Source organism: Miniopterus schreibersii (genome assembly GCF_964146895.1).
Source record: "Miniopterus schreibersii genome assembly, chromosome: 8".
In the NCBI taxonomy this organism is placed as follows: Eukaryota; Metazoa; Chordata; class Mammalia; order Chiroptera; family Miniopteridae; genus Miniopterus; species Miniopterus schreibersii.
In genome coordinates this window covers 32148608-32173009 of record NC_138109.1, presented here as the reverse complement: position 1 = coordinate 32173009, position 24402 = coordinate 32148608, and the positions used below count along the sequence as shown (strand labels likewise).

The 24402-nt window shown below is 43.2% G+C and overlaps 1 pseudogene across 1 annotated transcript; it reads right to left on the bottom strand.

Moving 5' to 3' along the window:
- Positions 1–724: 724 nt before the first annotated feature.
- LOC308560444 (transcription factor A, mitochondrial pseudogene) lies at positions 725–12080 on the bottom strand (annotated as a pseudogene). Its single transcript has 2 exons — positions 12044–12080; positions 725–1427 (listed from the first exon to the last, which is right to left on the bottom strand). The product of its transcript is annotated as a transcription factor A, mitochondrial pseudogene (transcript).
- Positions 12081–24402: the final 12322 nt, after the last annotated feature.

Sequence of the window (24402 nt, the reverse complement as noted above, 5' to 3'; positions counted from 1 at the left end):
ATGATATTTAGCTGGGCTGTGATGATGCTAACATGTAATTAGGAAGCACAAAATGTTTATTCTATGCAATATGAAACAATATGCATAGATTTGGTACATAATTTCTTAGTTTTTACTTTAGGAAAAAAGGCAGTGAGGAAAAGATCTATTAATCTCTCCATCCCTTTTATAAAAATTTGCTACTGAAACCAGCAATGCCTTGGATGTACAACCATCAACTCTGACTTTAATATGAATTATACCTAGGATTTGGAATTTACCTGCACGAGTTTGGGGTGCTTTTTAGAAAAGCACAATTATATCATAGAATACTGTGGCTCTACAATTTGAGACACTTTTGAATAGGAAAAATCTGCCTCCATAATTTAGGGAAATGAGAATACTCTTTCCACAGTCATCAAGTATAAAAAAACTTCACTGTCTGATTTACCTTTATCAAAGGTAAAATGATTACTGCCACACTTCATGGGTTATTTTGATCCTCAGTAGTTCCTAAACACAAAGTAAAATTCACATGAACTTTTATCTGGTTGGGTTTTCCAAAACAAAATACTATGACAATATGTATTGAACTGGCAGAAGTGCATGAGCTAAAGAAAAATTAAGTATGGAATGTTTACCAACTTTATTCTTTCCAATTGTACAACAGCCTCAGGTATTGAATTCTAGTTGGTTTCTTGTGTTTATCCATTATATCCATTATAAATCTTTTATTTAACACTCCTCAGGGCTGCATTTTGTGATGGAGATCACTTTGTCCAACTTCATCCATTTGTTTTTCAGAAGATTTCATTTCATTATAATAACAACCGTTATCATCCTCAGCAAGTTGAATATATACTTGCTGTTGAGAAGTAGAGAGATCTTTCTAGTTTTCATTTATAGTCTTAAGCTTTAACTGTGATGTACCATCCTTAGCTTCCTGGAAGCTTTCAGATATAAAAATGTTATAAGCTGAGCAAGGTCTTTCTGTTTTTTTCAAGCATTGGTAACTCTTTTTTATTATCATTTTCTTTTTAAAATATGTTTGCATGATTTCTTTTCCCATAGATACCCTCTGACTTGGAGTGAGTGAGCTGTTCTCGAATTCTATTTATCTCCTCTTTGTAAGCCTGCCAGTCTGCCTTGCAAGCATCTTCATATATATTTTTTTTTCTCCAAATCAGGAAGTTCCCTCCATAGCTCAGTGATTTTTTAAAAATCAGTTCTGAAATTTTCACATCTGAGTTCTGAGCTTTAAATATGGGTAATTGTTCTTTAGAAAATTGAATGTATGAAGTCATAGGTTTCTTTGGATAACTATTCAAAGGTGGGTGAAAACTATCTCGGTACATATACAAAAATGAAAGGAGAGCGCAGTTGACTCCCACGGCGTGTGCAGACATCTGCTCCCAACTTTCCCAGGGCACTCAGCACACCCCACACGCCTTAGAGAAGCGCCACTGCACCTGCCGACAAGGCAGTGACCAGGCCCCAATCTCAGGCAGCCCTCTGGCCCAACAGAATAACCCTAACAGTGACAACCTGAACCCGCATGCGAGCCTCCCAAGTTTGCTATCATGCAAAACTTTTAATGATACACAGTTGTCTTTGAATGTCCTAGTCTTTAATGTTTGTCACATAAAAGAGGAAAAAAAGAAAAATTAAGAGGGGTGTGTAGGGAGGAAAGGGCACCAGTTCTTTAAATCCACTGGAAGTCATTTCACCTGGTGGGTGGGGGCTTGCAACAGTGGGGTGAGGTGTGACAAAAATTGTGGCCCACCTCTTTGTCTGCACCTCTATGATCAGAAGAAGCAATCAGAGCAGGTCCCAGATATTTGGAGGACAGGATCCTTTTTGCCCACTCTGGCTCCTGCAAGCTGTGTGCAGGCTGCTCTGGGAATGCATGCACAGCTGCTGGCCATGTGGCCACGGATGGTGGATGGGCAGCTGCTACTGTGCTAAGGGCTGAAATTAACTAAAATTAATTGCAATTTACCATCCAGTCTTTCTCCTGGATATTGCAAGCCTTGAACAGACTCCAGAGTTCCAAAATAAAGTTGACCCTTGAACAATACAGGGTTAGGGGCACCAACTCCCACCCCCTGTGCAATAAAAAATCCACATATAACTTTTGACTCCCCCAAAACTTAACTACAGTCTTCCTCGGTATCTGCAGGGGATTGGTTTCAAGACCTCCGCCACACCCACGGATACCAAAGTCCACAGATGCTCAAGTCCCTTGTATAAAATGGCATAGAACAATGTGTACAGGTGGCCCTCTGCATTTGGGATTCCCAACCACAGATCAAAAATAGTGTTTGATCTGTGGCTGGTTGAATCCATAAATGCAAAGCCCAGGGATACAGAGGGCTCAGCTGTATACTTATTGAAAAATATCTGCGTATAAATAGACTCCTGCAGTTGTTCAAGGGTCAACTATAGTTACATTAGATAGATTCTGCCAGCATACTTGTTGTCTACAAGGTGCTTCCTACTATACCGTCTTCCCAGGCCCCTCTTGTGTTTAGTCTTAAAGGGTTGTTTGGTTCACTAGATGGAGTGGAGAGGGCATTCCAGGTGGGAACAGCATGTGCAAAGACTCAGACAGGAAGGGTGTGTGCAGGAGAAATGATGAGATGGGGCAAGGGCAAGAGGGAGAAGGGGAGGGAAAGTAAAGAGAGGGGGAGGCAAGGAGAATAGTCTTTGGCTTTTGTGGCAAGTAAATTCTCATGGCAGAATTCTTGCTGATGTGCAAGTTCAAAATTTTATTCAAAAGAGAATATGCAGTGATGGACCAAAGGCCCTGCAATTGAAGTGTTAAGTAAATTTCATTGGTTCGGCTTGTCTAAACACAGCTATGAAAAGACCTAAACAGAGCTTGAAAAGGAAGATGTTTTGAATTATAAATAAAAAAGGGTGGGGGGGCAAAGTCAGAAGAATTTTTTGCTCTTTTCAGGGGAACTGTCTACTCCGTGCTTTGGGAACAGTGCTTTCTACATTGCAGTTAACACAAGTAGGGGGTCCTGTGGTCCCAGCATCTCCTGGGCACAACAGCCTCTTAGGAGCCTCTGAGTCTTCTTCCTGCAGGCCACTGTCTTCCTCATCTCTGCTGCCGCCAGCCCTTCCCTCCAGTAACCACTCAACAGCCACAGACTGTTTATCCATAATCTAAACACCCAAGAGGATCAAGGAACCCCATGGAGTGGGGGTGGTATGAGAGTAGTTTGCATTCAATTTTATGAGCAGTAAATAATAGGAAAACAGGCTCCTGTTGGGCATCTAGTTCAGCCACAGCCCCCAGGGCCGATGTAGCCCCACAACCAGCACCATCGGACTTGTCCCCATTTTGTGTGGCACTAGAGACTTTTCACAACAATATTTGTGAAATTATAACACACCATCTGCATCTTTAAAAAGCATTAAGGTTGCCCTGGCTGGTGTACTCAGTGGTTAGAGCCTCAGCCCTCAGACCCAAGGGTCACAGGTTCCGGCCACCTGCAGGAGGCAACCAATCTATGTGTCTATCTCTTATCAGTGTTTCTCTCTCTCTCTCTCCCTCTCTTCCACGCTCTAAAAAAAAAATCAATGAAAAACTTAAAAAAATAAAAATTAAAAAAACACTATGGTCTGTTCAGTGAGGGGCATATTTGAGGACATTTGGACCCTCTCCAAAGAATTCAGAATAACCGAGCATTCACTGGAATCTTCCTAAGAGCAAGTCTTTTGGACTTACTCTCCTGAACGTAATCTAAGAACTTGGAGCTACAGCAACACACTCCATCTTAATGTAGAGGGTTGTTCATTCACTTGACAGTAATTTGTTTAGCATTTACTATGTGCCAGGCACTGCATTGGTTGTTGTGGTTCAACTTCATAGCCAATGGTCATAGCCAAGGGGTAGGAGCCTACGTGTACTCAGTTGAGCAGAATGGAAAGACTGCCCTGTGGGAAAAAACCCAGACAAGGGAGGCGGGGGGAGCAGGGAAGCTTTATAGTAAAAAAAAAAAAAAAAAAAGCCCAAGGACAGCCCAGCCAGTATGGCTCAGCAGTTGAGCATCAGCCTAGGATCAAGGAGATCACGGTTCGATGCCAGGTCAGGGCACATGCCCGGGTTGCGGGCTCCATCCCCAGTTGGGGTCCTGCAGGAGGCAGCCAATCAATGACTCTCTCATCACTGATGTTTCTATCTCTCTCTCCCTCTCCCTTCCTCTCTCTGAAATCAATAGATATATTAAAAAAAAAAAAAAAAAAAGGAGTGGGGAGGATTCAGGGCCGCTCTGATAGGAGATTATTGGCAACAGAAAGCTGGAAACAGATGATTTGAAGAAGGCATCTTTATGTGATGGGTTTGAGGAGCTTACTTGGCTTTCTCTGGCAAGTCCTGAGTTAGAAATGGGAGCAAAGACTAGGAAAGCTGACTGTCATTGACCAAGTCCTCACCGTCTGGGCTGATTACTGCAGAGGTTGTGGTTTTGCTTCCCAAGCTGGTTGCTGCAGAGATCGTGGGTGAGAATTCAGTTGTCATGTATAATCTGGCCATTGCCTATTTATATATTCAGTCTCTCAGTACACACACATCCCTGGTTTTCATAGTCATTTTTTAGACTCTTGGATACCTTTACCAAACAGGACACACGCTAGAGGCAAAACTGGGTTAAGAAGTGAAGAGGTGAGTTTGGCACAGACAGCTAACATTTAATAAGCCCGTACCGAGGCTGGGAGACCGTCTCGGACCGTCTAGGACTTCAGACTTCCATTATAGCCCATCCTCGATTCAACTCATTCCGTTTATTCAACAGATATTTTCATTTGTTGTTGTGTTCACGTTGTCTTCGTTTCCTCTTAGTTCTTCCCCCAGCGACCATCATCTGCTCTCATGTTTTAGCCTGGTCTTCCTCCCTCCAGTTTCTGAATTCTCTTAAATGGGTTGTAACGGGTTGAATGGTGGCCCCTCCAGAAAGTTTATGTCCACATCCTAATCCCTGGAATCTATGAATGTGACCTTATTTGGTAAAAGGGTCTTTGCAGATGTAATTAAGGATCTTAAGATGAGGAGATCATTCTCAATTATCCGGGTGGGCCCTAAATCCCAATGAAGTGTCTTTATAGGAGTGAGTCAGAGGGGGACCACACAGACACAGAGAAAGCGATGTGAAGACGGAGGCAGACATTGGAGCGACACAGCCACAGACCAAGGAACACCAAGGACTGCTAGAGTCTCCTGAAGCTCGGATGGAGGCATGAAATGGTTCTCCCCCAGAGCCTCCGGCGGGAGCACGGACCTGCTGACACCTTGATTTAGGACTTCTGGCCTCCACAACTGTGAGAGAATAAATTTCTGTTGTTTTAAGCCTCCAAGTTTGTGGTAATTTATTATGGAAGCCACAGGAAGCAAATACAATCTTCCATAGGAGGAAATTACTTTTGGTCGGGTCAAATAATTGTGTGACTTTTGAGTGCTATGTTTATATAAACATTGTCAAAATCACCTAAATTATTTTCCCAAAAGAAACAAACCCCAGATCCTCACTAGGAACATTGATAATTTCTATTTTTTTTAATATTCTCTTCCATTTATTATATTTATGAATTCATATTATAAAACTAGTATTTGCAACTCTCCATGTCCATTTAACTTTAAAATGGAGACATTGTCCCATGTGGCTTCATTGTCTTCAATATTGTATTCACGCTTATATTTCATGGAGTGGAGCTGCAATCATTCCTCTATTGTTAGGTATCTAGGCTATTTCCAAACTTTTTGTTACAGACAATGTTGCAATGAAAAATAACAGCAATAATAACCCCATTTGTGGTGCGCCTATGACAGCCCACACTCAGACACTTCACTTTACATGGTTTTATTTAAGTCTCTCAATCAGTAATTCTTTGAAGCAGAAAAGAGTGTGTTTGAAGGAGACTAGGGATATTACAGATAATGAAAATGGGGCTCTGAGGGGTAAATCGACATGCCTGCCTGGATTGCAGTTTGATCTGTCCGACTCCAAAACCTAGGCTTTGTCATTAAGCCATACTGCCTCCCAAAAGTTAGTACAAATAAATTTTTTTTTTTTTTTTTTTAACAAATAAAATTTTTAAGTTGCACCATATCTTCAAATTATGTCCCCAGGAGTGAGATGAAAAAGTCAGGGGTAAAATGCCTATCATGTCCTAAAAACGTAGCATCATACTACCTGGGCTGGTTATTTTCCATTGTACCATCCCGACTGCATCCACTCTCTGTCCTCCTCGGCCTGAGATCTGAAAGTACAAGAGAGAGTTGCCAGGCAGGGTGCAGACCTCTCTGAGCTCCTGTCCAGTCCTCCAGCCGTGACTTCTGTGTGAGGAGTGGGCTGGGCTTCCGTGGACCCTGACCTCTTTCCCCAGGTGGATGCCTCATCTAGGGAAGGGCGCCCTCTCCCAGGAATTTGGGATTGGGACCCAGAGACCACTATTCCTCATGATGATGCTGTAGTGGAGAGTTCAGGTTCCACTGGGTCTGGAACCAATGGTCCACCAGGGCATGCTGGAGAAAATAACCTGGTTTGTACAGAAAGAGAGAGAAAACTGAAGGGGACACACAGAGAGAAACTTGTGAGAGAGCAGATGGCTCTAGAAGATGGAGAGCTCCTCACTTTTCAGTTCTTGGTTCTAGACCCTTGTGAAGCCCAAGCGGCCTTGTCCTCAGGGTCTCTGACGGACCTCCATTTCCCCTCTCATAAGTCCCCCACTTTTGTTTGATCTAGTTTAAGCATATTTCTGTTTAAGCCAATTTTCTCTGGTGAAGACTCCTTTGCCACATGGCACCGAGGTTCAACTTGGCCTCCTGGGGAGAGCCCCACGCAAGGACCCCAGGACAGGTGAGCAGGTGTGAGATCTGAGCAGCTTCTGTTACAGGAGCCCTGCAGTGCTCACACCTAGGAGGTGCAGGGACACCTGGTCATCACGGTGCTCTCTGGTCTTAAGGGGCTGGTGCTTGGGCAGCGACCTGCTCAGGTCCAGGCCTACTGTCCGGGCGGTGGGAGGGAGCGGGGAGGCTGCTTGTAAAAAGGGCCCAGGGGCATGTACCAAAGGCCCAAACACTGTACACACTCTTATCTACAGGTCATAATCAGTCATGTTTTCAAAGATGTTACTCACAAGGTTATTCCAGCGTTATATAGAATAGCAAAAAATTAGAAGTAAGCCAACTAAATTGATGAAAATAGCACAAGTGGATCACTGATCATTTCTAAGGGGAAAAGTAACTTTCTTGGCAAGTGACTTACATTCACATATATCTTGTATTTGAATTTTATTTATCAATATTTCTCACCTGGACTTGAGCTACTCAAGAGCAGGGAACCACCATATGCCCACATAGTAGGTCCTCGTCTTTATGCTAATTAATTAACCAATTACTTTATTTATAGACACTGGGGGTATTACTGACTGATGATAATGCCTTTATTTCTAAATTCTTTCAATATTTCTTATGCTTAGGCTACATGCCAGGCATTGTGCTAGGTACTGGGGATACAGCAGGGAACAAATGTTACAAAATGTAACCCTACCTACCCCCCCCCCCAAAAAACCTACAAAATCTTACGGAAAGTTGGGGCCCATAGATTTGTCTATTTTTAAAAAAAGAAAGGGAGGCAGGAAGGAAAGACTGTGTTGCAATACAGTGGGATAAGTGCAGATTAGGACTCAGAAAGAAGGCTTGGGCTTATTTTGAGCTTTCTAGCTGTATGCCCATGGGAAAGGCACTTGACCTCTCTGTGCCTCAATTTCCTCATCTGTAAAATAGGGATAATAAAAAGATCTAGTAAAATTATCATGAGGATGAAACTAACTCAGATGTAAAGTGTTTAGAATAATGTCTGGCACATGTTGAATGCCTAGTAAAGGTTAGCTATTTATTGTTATTGCTGATATTAACAACCCAAGTCGGTCACATAACAGCTCCGCTTCAGTTTCCTCCCCTGTAAAACAGGGTAATAGTAACATCTCCCTCATGGGTAAAGTTCAAGTGAGATGAAGTAAGTGAAAGCACTGTACGAACTGGGGCTTCAGGCTTGTGACTCAAAGCCTTTAGCGGCCAGTGGCGCAGGGAACCCAGGGAGATGAGGGGGGATGAGGGGGAAGGTGGTAGAGAGTCACGGGGACTGAGCGGAGTGAGAAGCCAGCACTTAGCTCCAGCGATTGCGGTCACACAGATGTTTTCAATGAAGCCACAAATCCAGGCTTTTATGTATGATCTCTAGTTTTTAAATGTTGGCAATTGAGTCAGATTCTTATAAAACACTTTGAGAGCCAATCAAAATAAGGGTTCAGGTCGCCAATCTGTGTCTTGTTATAAACTTTTACAACTATTACTTAATAAACCAAGCGGGGGGGAAACGATGAAAACAGCTGATGCAATAACAAAACTGAAAAGCCAAGAAGTAACTAACAGTAATTGGGTGCTATGTATTGTGTACATTATAGCGTTTGATTCTCCCAGCAATCCCAAGAGATAGGCGTTAGCATCCCCATTCTACAGATGAGGAAACTAAGGCCCAGAGATGCCTAAGGTCACAAAACTGGTGAGTAGCTGAAGGGTGGATGCCATGTCTCGGTGACTCCCAAACCCAACTTCTCTTCACTCTGATGGTGTGGAAAGATTGCAGCATGGTCTCAGCTGTGCCCACAAGCCCCTGGATTCACTGCAGAACTAAAATGCCAAACAATGGGCAGAGGGCCCAGTGTTCAGACTTGTCGCCCTGCCATGCTCCACAAGTGTGGAAACCTACATGAAGGCCATTAGCGTCAATGCCTGATTTAGTCCTTGCTTAAAAGAGGGTCTTGGGCATTAGGGTATCTTTTCAGTAAGGCTTCCAAATCTGGAATAAGCAGCCTAAAGAGAAAGGAGAGAGAGGACACCAGAGGCTCCAAATCAAAAAGGGTCTTGGAACCAGTTCCAAAAGCAGTGTACAAAAATGCAGCACTTATGTTAATAATCCAAACCATAAGTCTCTACATTGCTGTGGTTTAGAACTGTGGCTCCCATCATCCTCAACCCATACGGGGTCCCACCGCCCCCAAACAATTACATCAAACCTGGGGATTCGATGGGGCCACCGGTTAGTTTTAAAAGCTCCCCAGATGATGAACTAACAATCACTGATCTACTGTATACTAGGAGAATTCAGCAGGTACTTTATTTAATCAAACAGCTATTTCTTGAGCACCTACTATGTGTCAGATGCAATATTAGTGTTGGAAATACAGCAGGCAATAAAAAGGCAATGTCCTTACCCTAGTCTAGTGGGGCAAGAAAGAAAAACAAAATAAATAACATCATTTTAGGTATAACAGTTGTTATCAAGAAAAATAAAACCGTTTAATGGGATAAAGAGTGCTGGAGGAACAAGTTATTTAATTGAACACTTATTTGTTTTTTTTTAGATTAAGATTTGTTTTTGAGTACATGCACATGTTTTTCAAAAATCAAAATGATAAAAAAGATATATTCTGAGACGACCTGATCCAGTCACTGACCCTATCTATCCCATTTTCTGACCCAGTATGTCTCAAAATATGATCCCCTGTCTGGCAGCCTGGGAACTGGTTAGAAATGTAGAGTTTCAGGCTCCATCCCAGACCTACAAAGTCAGAAGCTCTGGGAGTGGGAGCCAGTGATCTGTGTTTTAACAAGCCCTCCGGGTGATTCTGGACCATTCTGAAGTCTCAGAACCACCGCTCCAGTCTAATAAACATTTCTCTTCATTTCTTATGTATCGTTCCAGTGTCTCTTTGTAAATACCAATAACACCAATATTCATTCTTCTGTTCTCCCTTCTTTCACAAACACTATCCTGCACCTTAGTTTTATTACTTAATATATGTTAGAGGTCTTTCCATATAGGTAAAAAGTTTATTATTTTTTATACATTCCTATCACTTCATTGCATAGATATACCAGAGAATACTTAACCTACTCCCACCCAATGATTGTAGGTTTATCTTTTGCTATTCCTATTTGTTATCACCACAGTTAATGACTTTGTGCATGTGTCATTTCACATTGATGCAACTCAGAGGATGAATTCCTAGACGTGGGATGTAGGATCAAAGGGTAAATGAACTTGGACATTTCAAAGACGGTGTTTGCTGCTCACAGAGCTTTTTGCTTTCTCATCTGCAGTGAATGAGAATATTTTGTTTCACCACAAACTCATCAACAATGTATCAGATTTTTGCCAATCTGTTAGGTAAAAAATTGTAGCCTAGTGTAGTTTCTATATTTCTCTTATTTTGAATGAAGTTGATCACCTTTGCATGTATTTAAGAGCCATCTGTATTTAACTGTGAACTAGCCATTCTTGTCTTTGCCCATCTTTTTTCCCTCTATGTCTAGAAGCTTTTTATATACTAGGGGGATTAATCCTTTGTGATATGAGTTGAAATAATTTTTCCCCGTTTGTTCCTTGCCTTTACTGAGTTGTTTTGTTTTACTTTCATTTTTAATTCTTAAAGTTGTTTTCTACATAAAATTTCATTCTTGAAAATCTGAACTTAGTAACTCATCCAAAATTAATTGCAAAGCTCACCAGGGCTTATCAGTGACCAAGTCCTGATGAAGGCAGAGGAGACCAAAAAAAAAGTTAGTTTTTGTCTGCAATATTTGTATACCAGCATTTATGTAGTATCTACTATGTGTCAGGAGCAAAGCATTTTATTTATTTATTTTTTGAGCCTGTACATTTTTTCTACAATTTTTTATTATGAATATATGTCACCATATATAATTATGTGTTAAATATTTTTCCATTGAGGGGGAAAGGAATATAAAATACAGTAGAGTGTATAACTTTTTATTCCCCAAAGAACAAATTTTTGTGAGAACCAAATACTGATTCACACATGAAATTCCGGGATGCAGCCCATTTGTAGCTTCAACAGTGGTTTGGTGCATTTTATGTCTGCAGCTCAGTGTTCTGATGGTCTCTAGTTGCCTGGTACCTGACCCTGGGATGATTTAGGGCAGGGGAAATGCTGGCTTGGTGTGTGTGTGAGTTAGATTCGGAGGTGGTGAAGGGAGTATAGACTCAAGATTGGCTGGTTTGCATGAGAAAGGTGTGCTCCTGAGCAGGTTGTTATTGCCTTTAGAAATTAGCTAGCCATGGGGGGGAGGGGGCGGTCTCTCCCTGAGTCTGTAAAGCTGCTGATGCCAGAGCATCAAGAAAACAGGAAAATTGAGTTCATTTAATTGGCCCTGTGATGAACGGATGCCAAACAGAGAAATACAGAACCTAAGAAAACACAGAACATGTGTTTTTCATTTGTAATGCTATCTAATGCTCATATTGTCCTCTGAACAAGGAACTGTTATTAGCCCCACTAGTTACTGATGAGGAAACTGGGCTCCTAAGCACATGACTAGCCCAATATCATCCAGCTGGGAGGGTGGTGGAGCAGGATTTACACCTAGGTTCCTGTCTCTCCTGGGCCCATGTGCCACCTTGATGTCCCACTATACCAAGTACCAGGGTTCAGAGTGGAATGAGAGGAAAAGTGACCACACCTCCCTCCCGCCCCCACCTGCTCTCCTGGCTGCTCCATATAGACTGAAAATGTTTCCCTACAGAAGTCAGGTTCTCTGTTTTTGCCTTCAAATGGGAAATTAAGAAGTGCTGGGGTTCAAATCCTGGCTCTTCTACTTCTAACTAAGTGTACACTGGAAAGTCAATTTATTTCCACCTAAGTGTTCTCATTTGTAAAATAATGGTTCTCATTTGTAAAATAATATCTTTCTCATGGGGTTGTTGTATAGATCCGATAAAATCACGTATTGCCAAAGACTCAGCACAGAATAGGTGAAGAATAGTATGTTTTCTCTTGGTGTGCTGGTTGAGACCAAAGCCTTCATTCAGAGTAGAGGTGATTATTTCTCTCAGGGTGCGATATCTCCTCTCCTAGCCCTCCCCCCGCCCCACAAAAAAAATTCAGCATCAAGCAGGGGGAAGGAGGAGGCGCCCTCTCCTTAGCTGTGTAGGGGATGATGTCTGGGTAGGGAGAAAGTCTCATCCCCACTTACCTGACTGGTCTGACTGCCTTGGAGTCTGTGAAAACATGGCTGGATATGCCTTTTCTCAGGTCTGACTGCAGGAGAAGCTGGCAATGGCATCAGTTTCTGTGCTTTGCATTCTATAAATGTGGAGAAGAAATCTCGAACTGTAGAAAAGAAATCTAGAACCCAAAACGTTTCACATTCCTCTAGTACATACATCTACTTCTATTTGCAAACTGAAGTTTCCTGCATCTGTCTGGCTTTGAAAGGCAGACCTTCTTTCTCTGTCATATTTTTTGCTTCCTTATACCAAACAGCAAGTGATCTGAACAACCTGTTAAAAGTGTTAGTGTGCTCTGGCATCCCATGGAGAGGCTGCTGACTACTCGGTGAAGATGTCCTCAGATTAATGAAAGGATGCGAGCCTGTGGGGTGAGGGGCATGGGGGGAAAGGTGCTGTGCAAACCTCCCAAGTATATGGCCCATGGACTTTCTCCCTGAAAGATATCACCATCAGACAAAATAGGCAAAAAAATATGTATATAGTGCTAGAGATAAAGAGGGTCACTACCTAATGATAAAATAACCAAGTCACAAAGAAGCTTGTATAAAACTTAATAATACAGCCCTAAAATATATGTTACAAATGGAAAGAACGACAGGAAGAAAAAGACAAATCCACTATCTTATCAGTAGCTTTTAACATACTTCAATCCATCATTGATAGAAGACACAAAAATGATAGAATACAGATATAGAAGATTTGAACTACCGTGTTCTCAAACTTGATTTAATGGATGTATCACAACACTGCATCCATCATCTGCAGAATAAGCATCCTTTCCAAGCATATGTGGACTATTTATGAAAATCGAACATTTACTGGGTCATAAAGCAAACCTCCACTAACCTCAAAAGATTGCTATCACATGTCCTCATGCTCTGTCCACGATAGGGTTATTAGAAATCAATAATAAAATTTTTCAACAAACAGTGCTAAAACAGTTGGATAGCAACATGCAAAGATGAATTTAGACCCTTAATTCACACCACACACAAAAATTAATTCAAAATGGGTCATAGACAAAAATTAAGAGCCAAAGCTATAAAACTTTTAGAAGGAAACATAGGAGAAAAATCTTCTTAACTTTGGATTAGGCAAAGTGTTCTCAGATATTACACTAAAAGCATGATCCATAAGGGAAAAATTTGCTAAATTGAACTCAATTTAAATTTTTTTACTTTAGAACACAGTTAAGAAAATGAAAAGATAACCCACAAACTGGGAGAAAATATTTGCAAATCATAATTTTAATAAAGGCCCATAATATATAGAAGTTTTACAACTCAAGGAGACAACCCAATTTTTTTAATAGGCAAAAGATTTGAATAGTCATTTCACCAAAGAAGATGCAGTAATCTCCCTTTGTCTACCATTTCACTTTCTGCGGTTTCAGTTATTTATGGTCAACCTCGGTTTGAAAATATTAAATGGAAAATCCCAGAAATAAACAATCCATAAATTTTAAGTTGCATGCCATTCTGAGTAGCATGATGCAATCTCCTGCTGTCCTGCTCTGTCCCGCCTGGCATGCAAATCATTTCTTTGTCTAGCGTATCCAGGCTTATACACCACTTGTCCTTTAGTCACTCGATAGCCATCTAAGTTATCAGATCAGCTGTCGTGGTATCACAGTGCCTGAGTTCAAGTAACCCTTTTTTACTGAATAATGGCCCCAAAGCACAAGAGTAGAGATGCCCAATTCAGATACACCAAAGAGAAGTTGTCAAGTGCTTCCTTTAAGTGAAAAGGTGAAAGTTATTAACTTAGTAAAGAAAGACAAAAATTGTATGCTGAGCTCGCTAAGATCTATGGTAAGAACAAAACTTCTATCTATGCAATTGCCTAATTTATAAATTGAACTTTATCATAGATATGTACGTATAGGAAAACACATGGTATATGTAGGATTAGGCTCTATCCATGGTTTCAGGGACCCACTGGGAGCCTTGGAATGTATTCTCTGCAGATAAGGGGGAACTACTGTATATGAATAACTAATAAGAACATTGAAAGATGTTCGACATCACCAGTCATTAGGAGAATGCTGATTAAAACCACAAGGAGATGCCACTTCATACTCACTAGGTTGGCTTTAATAAAAAAGGCAAACAATAACTAAGAAAAGATGTAAAGTAATTGGAATCCTCGTACATTGCTGTCAGGAATGTAAAATGATGTATCCACTTTGGAAAACAGCTTGGCAGTTTCTTAAAAAGTTAAACATAAATTTATGTTTAACGACTTAGTCATTTGACTCACAGATATCTACTCAATATAAATGAAAACATGTGTCCACAGAAAGACTTGTACATGAAAGTTCATAGCAATATTATTCATAAAAGTCAAAAAATGGAACCAATACAGATGTCTATTAACTGGTGAGTGGGAAAAACAAAATGCGGTACATTCGTTCAACGTAACACCCTTCAATCAGTTGGAGGAACAAACTACCACTACATGCTACAAACACGTATGAACGTCAAAAACATTATGCTAAGTGAAAAAAGTCAAATAAAAAACAAGACCAGAGAGAAACAAGATGGCGGCGTAGGTAACAGCTGCACCAGCTGCCTCCCGCAAACACATCAGAATCACAACTAAAACACAGAACCACCGTCACTCAGAGCCTCCTGAGATCTGGCTGAACCGAAGCCCTACAGCCAGGGAGCTGAAGGAGCATCGAGACCAGTAGGAGGGGCGGAGACGCGGGCGGTGGCCCACACCCGGTGCTGCGGGTTAAACCCGGGAGGGAATCTCGGCGGTGGAGGTTTCCGGAGGAGTGAGGGGTCCCAGCCCCACATCAGGCCCCCAGCCCAGGGCTCCAGGGTCGGGAAGAGACGTCCCCACAACTCCGGGCCGTGAAACCAGCGGGGACTGTCCCTGAGGGTCGCGGAGGCTGCGGGAGCCCCGGCAGCTCCTCCTAAAGGGCCCGGCACGGACTCACCCGGATGCTCCCTCTGAGCCCAGCGCCGGGCAGCAGCCTGAAAGGACCCGGACACTCGGGGGGAACTAACCTGCCTGAGAGCCGGGCGAGAGGCGGAGGGGCGGCTTCCTCCCGGGCAGAAGGGCTGGCGGAGGCCATGGCTCCTGTGGCGAGTCCTCCCTGCACACAGCCGGCAGGCAGGCGCCATATTTGAATCGCCAGCACCTGACTCACGCCTTTGGCCCCGCCCCGTGATTCCCGGAGGCCCCGCCCCTCCCCACCTGCAGCTCAGCCAGGCCATTTCCAGGGGCTTTTCTGTGCAACTGGCCTCTTGAGCCTCATGCTTAGGACTTTCCTAAAATCTCTCAAACAAGCAGCAGCGGGCCCCATAGGGCTTGATAAGCGGCCCCAGGCCTGGCACTAGCGGCAGCTGCACTGGCTCATAACTTGGCCTCTCCTGGACAACACCAAGCCCAGCACAAGTAGCAGCCAACTACGGTTTGCTGTGTAGCTCATGCTGGGTGGCCCTGGGCAAGGCACTGGCAGAGGCTGACTGTGCACCTCCCAGGAGGCCCCAGAGACAGTGCACCTGGTGGTCAGACTCAACGACGCTGGATTACAACCCTACCACATCCACAAGTGACACTCAAGAGGCGCACTTGGTGAACACCAAAGCCCCACTGAAGTAAATCCTGCTCCATAGGGGTGTCTCCAGCACAGGAGCTCTTTGGCCGTAGTTGCAGCTGATCCTCACAGCTGATTGGTCTGGGGGTCAGTTCCTCCCAGTGATGCCAACAGCAACCAAGGCTCAACTACAACAGGATAGTACACACAGCCCACACAGGGGAGCACCTAGAAGGCCCAGCTCAGGTGACTGGGGAGGTTGAGCCACTGGACCCTACAGGACACCTACTACACAAAGCCACTCTACAAATTCCAGGAGACATAGCAGCTCTACCTAATACATAGAAACAAACACCTGGAAGCAGCCAAAATGTGGAGGCAAAGAAACATGTCACAAAGGAAAGAACAGAAGAAATCTTAGAAAAGGAACTAAATGAAATAGATCCAAGCAAGCTAACAGATACAGAGTTCAGAATTTTGTTTATAAGGATGTTTAAGCAGACAATTAGGGAAATAACTGAGAAAATCGATGACATAATAAAGTACCAATTTGAAATGAAGGCTACACGAACTGAAATGAAGAATAATTTACATGGAACCAACAGTAGAGTAGAGGACACTGAGAATCAAATCAGCAATTTGGAACATGAGGAAACATAAAACACCCAACCAGAAGAGCAAAAAGAAAAAAGAATCCAGAAATATGAAAATAGTATAAGGAGTCTCTGGGACAACTTCCAGGGGCCCAACATTCATATTATTGGGGTACCAGAAGGGGAAGAAAGAGACCAAGAAATTGAAAACCTATTTGAAAAAATAATTAAAGAAAAATTCCCCTACTTGGGGAAAGAAATAGACTTACAAGTCCAGGAAGCACAGAGGGTCCCAAACAAGAGGAACCCAAAGAGGCCCACAGCAAGACACACCATAATTAAAATGCCAAAGGTTAAAGACAAAGAGAGAATCTTAAAAGCAGCAAGAGAAAAGCAATTAGTTACCTACAAGGGAGCACCCATACAACTGTCAGCTGATTTCTCAACAGAAACTTTGCAGGCCAGAAGGGAGTGGCAAGAAATATTCAAAGTGATGAAAAACATGGAACTACAACCAAGATTGCTCTTCCTAGCAAAGCTATCATTTAGAATTGAAGGTCAAATAAAGAGCTTCACAGATAAGAAAAAGCTAAAGAAGTTCATCACCACCAGACCAGCACTACAGGAAAAGTTTAAGGGTCCTCTTTAAGAAGAAGCTAATGAACAAAAGAATCTGATGAACTAAATAGATCCAGAGACATTGATGCATGTAACAGATGATCATATTTCAGAGGAAAGAGGGAAGGGGGGTGGAGGGTGGGAAGAGATTAACCAAAGAAGTTGTATGCATATATGCATAACCCATGGACACAGTTAATAACAGGGTGAAGGCCTGTGGAGGGGGTGGGAGCGAAGTGGAGAGGGTCAATTGGTGGGTGGGGTGAATGGGACACCTGTAATACTCTCAACAATAAAGATATATTTAAAAAAGAAAAAAAAGATCACATGTTGTAGATTCCGTTTATAGAAAATGTCTAGAAACAGCAAGTCCATGGGAACGGCACAGTCTATGGAGGTTGGTGTTTGCCTGGGAATGGGTGGGAATGGGGATTGACTAAACATTGGCCTGCAGGGTCTCTTTGGGAACATGAAAATGTTCTAAAATTGAATTGTGGTGAGGATCACAAAACTCAATGAATTTACTAAAAACCGTTGAATTGTATGCTTAAAATGGGTGAATCATATGGTATGTAAATTATACTAAAAAAAAAAGCTTTTTAAAAAATAACAAGATAAATAGGAAAACTTTATGATAGGGAGTTAGAAACATACTTTTTTTTTTTTTTTTTAATATATCTTTATTGATTTCAGAGAGAGGAAGGGAGAGGGAAGAGAAATAGAAACATGAATGATGAGAGAGCCATTGATCGGCTGCCTCCTGCACGCCCCCGCCTGGGGATCGAGCCCGCAACCTGGGCATGTGCCCTGACCGGGAATCGAACCGCAAACTCCTGGATCCTAAGTCGACACTCAACTGCTGAGCCACGCCTGGCTGGGCCATACATATTTTAAAAAGCAAAAACCCTTTTACCAAACTAAAAATAAAAGAGAACAACTTAATCCCATAAAAAGTATGTACACAAAAATAAACCCATAACAATAACAATACTTAATGGTAAAATGTTGAGAGTATTTCTCTTTAAGATCAGGAATTAGATATGGATGCCCCAAATCATGATTTTATGTTCAACTTTGTACTACAGATCTTAACCATGGCATTGGGGGGAGGCAGGGATATAAAATGTGTAAGGGCTGAAATGGAAGAAGCAAAGCTATCATTGTTTGCTGACAATATGCTTGTGTACACAGAACACCTCAAAAGTTTAAGGGAATTTAGGAAGCCAACAGAATACAAGATCAAGGTACAAAAATCACTCCGTGTTTCCTCCACGTGGAGCAGAGCAGTGGCAGAAATGCTCCATTTCTCCATTAGAGAAATAATAAGGTAGCACAAATATCACCAAAATGTAAGCTCTACGAGAGCAGAGATTGTCTATTTCTGTTTACTGCTGTATTCCCAGAGTATGCCTGGTGCAGAGTAAAAATCGTAATAATAGGTACATGTGAATAGTGATCAGACACCTATACCAAGTGCTTCACATACGTCGTTCATTTAATCCTCTAACAAGCCTATATGGTAGGACATTATTATTCCCATATTTCACATGAGAAAACTGAGACAGTGGGTGAGTTGTTTAAATTCACACAGACAGTTGGTCTAGGAGCCAGGATTCAAACACAAGTCATCTGGTTTCAGAGTCTGTGCTCTTAATCGCTGTCCTACCCACCTCTTACTAAACAGTGTTAAATGAAGAAGGAATGAATGAAGCAGGCTCACAAAAAGGAGAGCTGCTGAGAGAAAACTATGTTAATGGTTGAGCTCCTAGTTCAGATGGTCTTTGCAGCTCAGTCCCAGTCTTGTCCCTGAGTTCTGTGAAAGCATCACCAACCAGTCTTGTAAACAGGACTTGTTTCATGGACATCAGAAGGGTCCCTTGATTGATTTAATGCTGTGCTTTTGCCATCTCTAAATTCTTATTAATTTTCTCTTTGAACTTGCATTTTATAAGCAAAGTTTGACAAGACAATGGGGTATGCATGTGAGCAAACAAGATACATGCAATAGAAATGTCCCGCACTGGTCCTCGCCACTCCATTTGCATATAGTGTATGCGATGCCCCACGAACTCAGAATTCAGGCAAGCTGCAGAGTCCTGGGAGTTCAGCAAGACTCAAAGGCGGCACAAGGAAAGCATGTTATGTCTGCAACTGAGTAACCAGGGGTGCTGACAGCCACGAGAAACCACACTTTCCTCAAACCAGAAATGGTTCAAACACAGAAAAGAGACAATGGAATTCTAGGAAACACAAATGGCCCAGGAATCTTAGAACATCCTTTCTTACTGGTGTAACTTTCCTGTATTAGCCAACCACTTACACTGACAATGATATCGAAGACAAAGGAAAGACAGGGCTATCCATAGTTTCTTTTCTTTTCAGTCCTTCCTTACTCACCAGTAAGCCAAAGGTAGAGAATGTACTAGTAGGATGCATATGTACCAAGAAGTGAAATAAAAACAGTTGAATTATTTCGGGGCAGCATTTCCACTGTTCTGGTAAAGAACAAAATACATACAAATGCATGAGCTACTAAACACAACTTGTGTGATTTTGGTGGCTCTGCATACAAGTTAAATGCTTATACATTTGCATTTAAAACTGGCATTAAAAATATAAAGATGACTGGGAAAATTCATACTAGTAATTGAAAATTTTTATTTTTTATTTACTTAATGACATCAAGTAGCAAATAAAAACATACCATAATAAATTGAGAAAAAGACTGGAAGAAAGAAAAAAACTTCACATTTTAGTACCTTTAATGCACTTTTTAAAAAAATTTATTGATTTTTTTTTTAGAAGAGGGAACTGTGGGAAGAGAGACAGAGAGAGAGACAGAGACAGAGAGAGACAGAGAGAAAAACACCATTTTGCATTCTTTATGCATTCTTTAAACACCTTCTTTATGCATTCATTGGTTGCTTCTTGTATGTGCCCTGACTGGGGATCCAAGCCAAAACCTTGGTGTATCCGGATGATGCTCTAACCAACTGAGCTACCCAGCCTGGCTTTTCCTGCTTTTTGAACAAAAATCCCCACATTCATTTTGCTCTGGGCCCCACAAATTATATAGTCAGCCTTGCTTATAAATTCCCTATGTACCTAAACCAGCTTGATTTACTTTCCTGTTATTTGCTAACAAGAGTCCTAACTTATTTGAAAATGTAATTTGAACTTGCTGGGGATTTCCACTCTATACTTTGCTCCGACTATTATATTCAAATGAGTGGAAGTGTGATGCAATGTAAGGAACACAGGCTTTTATAGATGCAGAAAGAGTCTCAGGGAAGGTCTCTAGTTTGGACAAAGTCACATAGATCCCAAGGAAAAGATCTGAGATTTAAATCTGGCTCATTGACTCTAGAAAGTTTGCTAGAACATTCTGAAAATGTCCCATCACTGCACTGTTCAATATGGTAGCCACTAGGCATGTGTGGCTATTGAGCTCTTGAAATGTGGCTAGTGCAGCAAAAGAACTACATTTTAAACATTTTATTTTCATTCATTTTCATTTAAACAGTGTGACTAGTGCTACCATATTGGATGCACAAATCCAGAACTTGTGCCCTGCTTTGCACCCTGGACACTTGGCTGCTGCCGAGAGTGCCTGTGGAGGGGCTGAATCACTCACTGGCTCCCTCCAGCATGTGGCTTTTCAACAGAGTCTGGCACATACTAGGTGCTCAACAAACAGCAGCTCAGTAGTTTCATGGGTGCTCAGGCCCAGTTTCAATAGCTTAAAAATCTAGACAAGAGGGGCAGGAAAAGGAAGAAGGAAGGTGACATGAGAGCCCACCACAAGAGCCACCTTATCCCATCCTCTGAGACCAATGTGGGAGAGAGCCCGCCTCAGTGGAGGTCAGGACAGCCCCTTGGTGACTAAGGCTCAAAGGAATCCACACCCGCGGCCGTTGTCCACAGAAAACCTTCCCGTAAGGGCCCAGCCTATAGTGAGCTCAGGAGACATGTCGGGAGGATATCAAGGCGCCTCTGGTATGTGTCAGAAAAGCAGCCAAGGAACTCAGAGCTGTCATCACCATAAGCCCAGTTGGGAGCTCAGACAGCTCGACCTAAACTCCTTTTGATGCTCAGCGGAAGGGGTGAGGCCCCAGGCCTCTGCGGCTCCAGCCCACGGAGCCATTGCAGGTTCCCAGGCCAGCGCTAGCGCCTCCAGCCTGGGCCCCTCTTTCAGAATAAGCTTTCCTCTCACCTCCCCCTTGAGCAGCACCCTCTGCTCTGGGTGAACTCCTGGCTTATCCAGGTCTCCGACGGCATGGCCCCTCCTCTGGAAAGCCTTCTTCCACCCTCCTCCCGGGCTGAGCCCTGGAGAGTCATTCATCACTGGCAGAGAAATGGACCCTGCTCTCTCTCCCCCGGCACAGCCTGCAACAGCTTGGCTGCAAACTCACTTCTGCAGAGTGGGGCGGCTGCACCTGCGAGCTGTGATTTGGGGCTCACTTTCAACAACGCTCTTTCTCTTCCCTGCCTACAGCATCTTGTTCTGTGCAGCGCAAGTCTCCCAAGGAGCGCCTCTGGGCCTCCTGCTGCCCATCAGTTTCAGCTGCTCTGGAGGGCAACTCCTTGATCCTTGGGGTGCTCCCCAGGTCCCCCCAATATAACCTCCAACTTTGAGGATGACCCATCAAGGTGTTTTCAGATGACATGGGAACAGACAGAGGCTTAAATTGGTTCTCATAGATTTTTATTTTCCTATCAGAGCCATTTACAAGGGAACTGAGGTTTGTCCCCAGATGGCATTGCTGAAGGGGCTGAGTTGGAGGAGAAGGGGGGTTGCTGTGTCTGGGGTAGTCAGGGAAGGTTTCGGGGAAGATGGGGCATTTGACCTGTGGCTTTAGAGACAGAGAGAAGAACCTTCTAGGTAGAGGGAACAGCATGGGACAGGTGTGGAGGCCTGAGAGAGGGTGCAGGACTTAAGGAACTTGAAGTCTTTGGTGTTGTAGAAACTCAAGATATGATGAGAGAGAGAAGGTGGTGTGTTGGAGAGGTGAGCAAATGCAAGTCCTTGAGGAGCTCAACACTTCCTGAAGGAGCAGGGACTTCATTTTAGAGGCTGGAGTGTTCCAAAGTGAGTTCTCCAAACACCAGACCCATGGAATTCTCTGCTGCAGAAGAGGGCTGGGATTCTGTGTCCCTCACTTGGAGACTTCCTCCAAAATATGTTAGTGTTGTAAAGGCTCTGCCAAAATGAAGAGTAACTACATGTGAATGTCTGCAAGGCACAGGCAATGCTTTTAGCACTTCGCATGTTTCACCATATTTAACCCACATCACAACCCTACAAACAGTACTGTCGCATTATTCCTGTTTTATAGAGAGGTTAAGAATTTGCGCAAGGTCACACAGCTAGTAAGTGGTAGAGCTAAGATTTGCACTTGAGCAGTCTGACTTTGAGCTGTCCTGGAATAAAGAACCTGCTTAACTTTGTTTCATCCAGCATTTCTCAACTTATTTTTAATTATGGGGGAAAATTGCATATCTTATAACACTGTAAAGCAACAGATTCTGTGGGAAATGGGGAACTATTAAAGGCTTCTTATCCAGGAGGCTTTTGATTTAATTTGCAAATATCCTTAGTAAGCTCATTATCAGTCACTTACACCTTAGTGTGAATTCATCTTTTCTTAGAGCCCCTCATTTTCTTCTAAGCTCCCTGAGGGCAAGTACTATATCTATTCACTGCTGGGTCCCCAGTAAGGAGTGACATGAGATGTTGCTACAAGAACATTTGCTTGAATGAGTTGTAATTTCCCCTGTTGAAGACAGTGGGAGCAATAGAAAGAAAGGCCTATATTCTGGGAAGCAGATGGTGGTAGTGTTGGAGTGGGAGGGACAGGAGGCAGGAACAGTTGTGGGGGCGCCATGGGAACAGAGTATTGCAGTCCAACTGGAAAGCAGGACTTCATGGCGAGGCTAAAGGCCATTTGCTCTAAATGCAAATTCAAATATATACTCAGAATGTTTTCTCTTCTAGACAGTAACTAAGCCAATTAACCCGTGCTCTCCATTCTCCATCCCCTCCACCCCCTCCATCCCCTTATGCACACCCTGCCCCTACTACAGACTGCCCCTGATGAGATTGTAGATTCCGGGTGAAACAGACAGAGTTCATTCCCTCTGACTTTAAAGGGCAGGTCAGGCCATAAGAAACAGCAAAAAGAAAACCTTTCTCTCCAAATGCTAAATGTAGCTGATAATCCCTGTTCAGCATGTTGCAGTTCACCATTGCTTTCACAGATATCCTCGGGAGGGGCTGCTGCACCAGCCCTAATAAAGGAGGTGCTGTATTACTATGTCTGTTTTATGGATGGGCACAGTGAGCGTCAATGGCTTGTCCGGGGTCACACAGCTAGTCAGTGGCAAAGCTGGGACTTGAATGTAGGTCCCTTGGGCTCTGTCATCTTTATAAATAATAGGTCCTTGGCCGACGTGGCTCAGTTGGTTGGGTGTCTTCCCATGCACCAGGAGGTTGCTGGTTCGATTTGAGGTCAAGGGCACATGCCCGGATTGTGGGCTTGATCCCAGGTAGGGGGAGTGCAGGAGGCAGCTGATCGAAGTTATGCTCTTACACCGATGTTTCTCTCTCTCTCTCCCTCTCTCTCTAAAAAGCAATAAACTATTCTTTAAAAAAATAAAAATAATAGGCCCTGAGAACCTACAGAGGCCTTACTTTTAGGCTTAAAGCCGCCCTGAAGGAAACACATCACAGTGAGTGGCAGAACCAGTTTACACTCAGGTCCGATGGATTCAAAGCCTGCATTCCCTACAGTGCAAAGGCTAAGCACCTTTGAACCCACCTGCCTGTTCATGTGGTGGGAGCCAAACCAACCTAGGCCTGAATTCTGCTCTGCTACTTGCCCAGGGATCTGGCTCCTGGGGTCTCAATCTCCCTTCCAGTAAAATGAAGGTAGGATCCTAAGCTGTCGGGATGATTCCCTGTGACTCACACAGGTAAAACAACAAAGGCAGGTCTGGCACACAGCACATGCTCATGACTCAACCTCTCTTTGCCTCAGTTTCTTCATCTGTAAAATGATTCGTATTATACTTACTTCTCGGGATTGGTGTTAAGATTAAATGTGCTCATACAAGTAATGTGCTTTTAGAACAACACCTGGTGCACAATAAATGCTTAATTAAGGTTCTCAATTAATTGTCAATTAGCTAGTATCTTATTGCCTTGCTTTCAATTATTTCTGGCATGGAGTGGAGGTAAAAATCAAAGACACCAAGCAAATGTTCCTCTCCTTCCTCCACCAGTCCCTGGTCCCCTCCCCTGTTTAAGAAGAGCACTTGGATTTGCGGTCCAAGCCCCCAGACCACGTGGCCTGCTCTAATTTCCCAGGCCCTAATCTGCTCCCAGCTCCTAATGATGCAGCTGGTAATAGGATTGTGGCTTCCCTCTGGGGCAGCCGCTCAGGCCATGGCCCTGTGGCTGGCAACTGGTGCTTAGCAACCCTGACCACCTGCCTGCTGAGGAGCCAAAGCCCCCAGCCAGGACCCTGTGCCCCCAACTGGCATCACGTGCATGGAATAGTGCTGT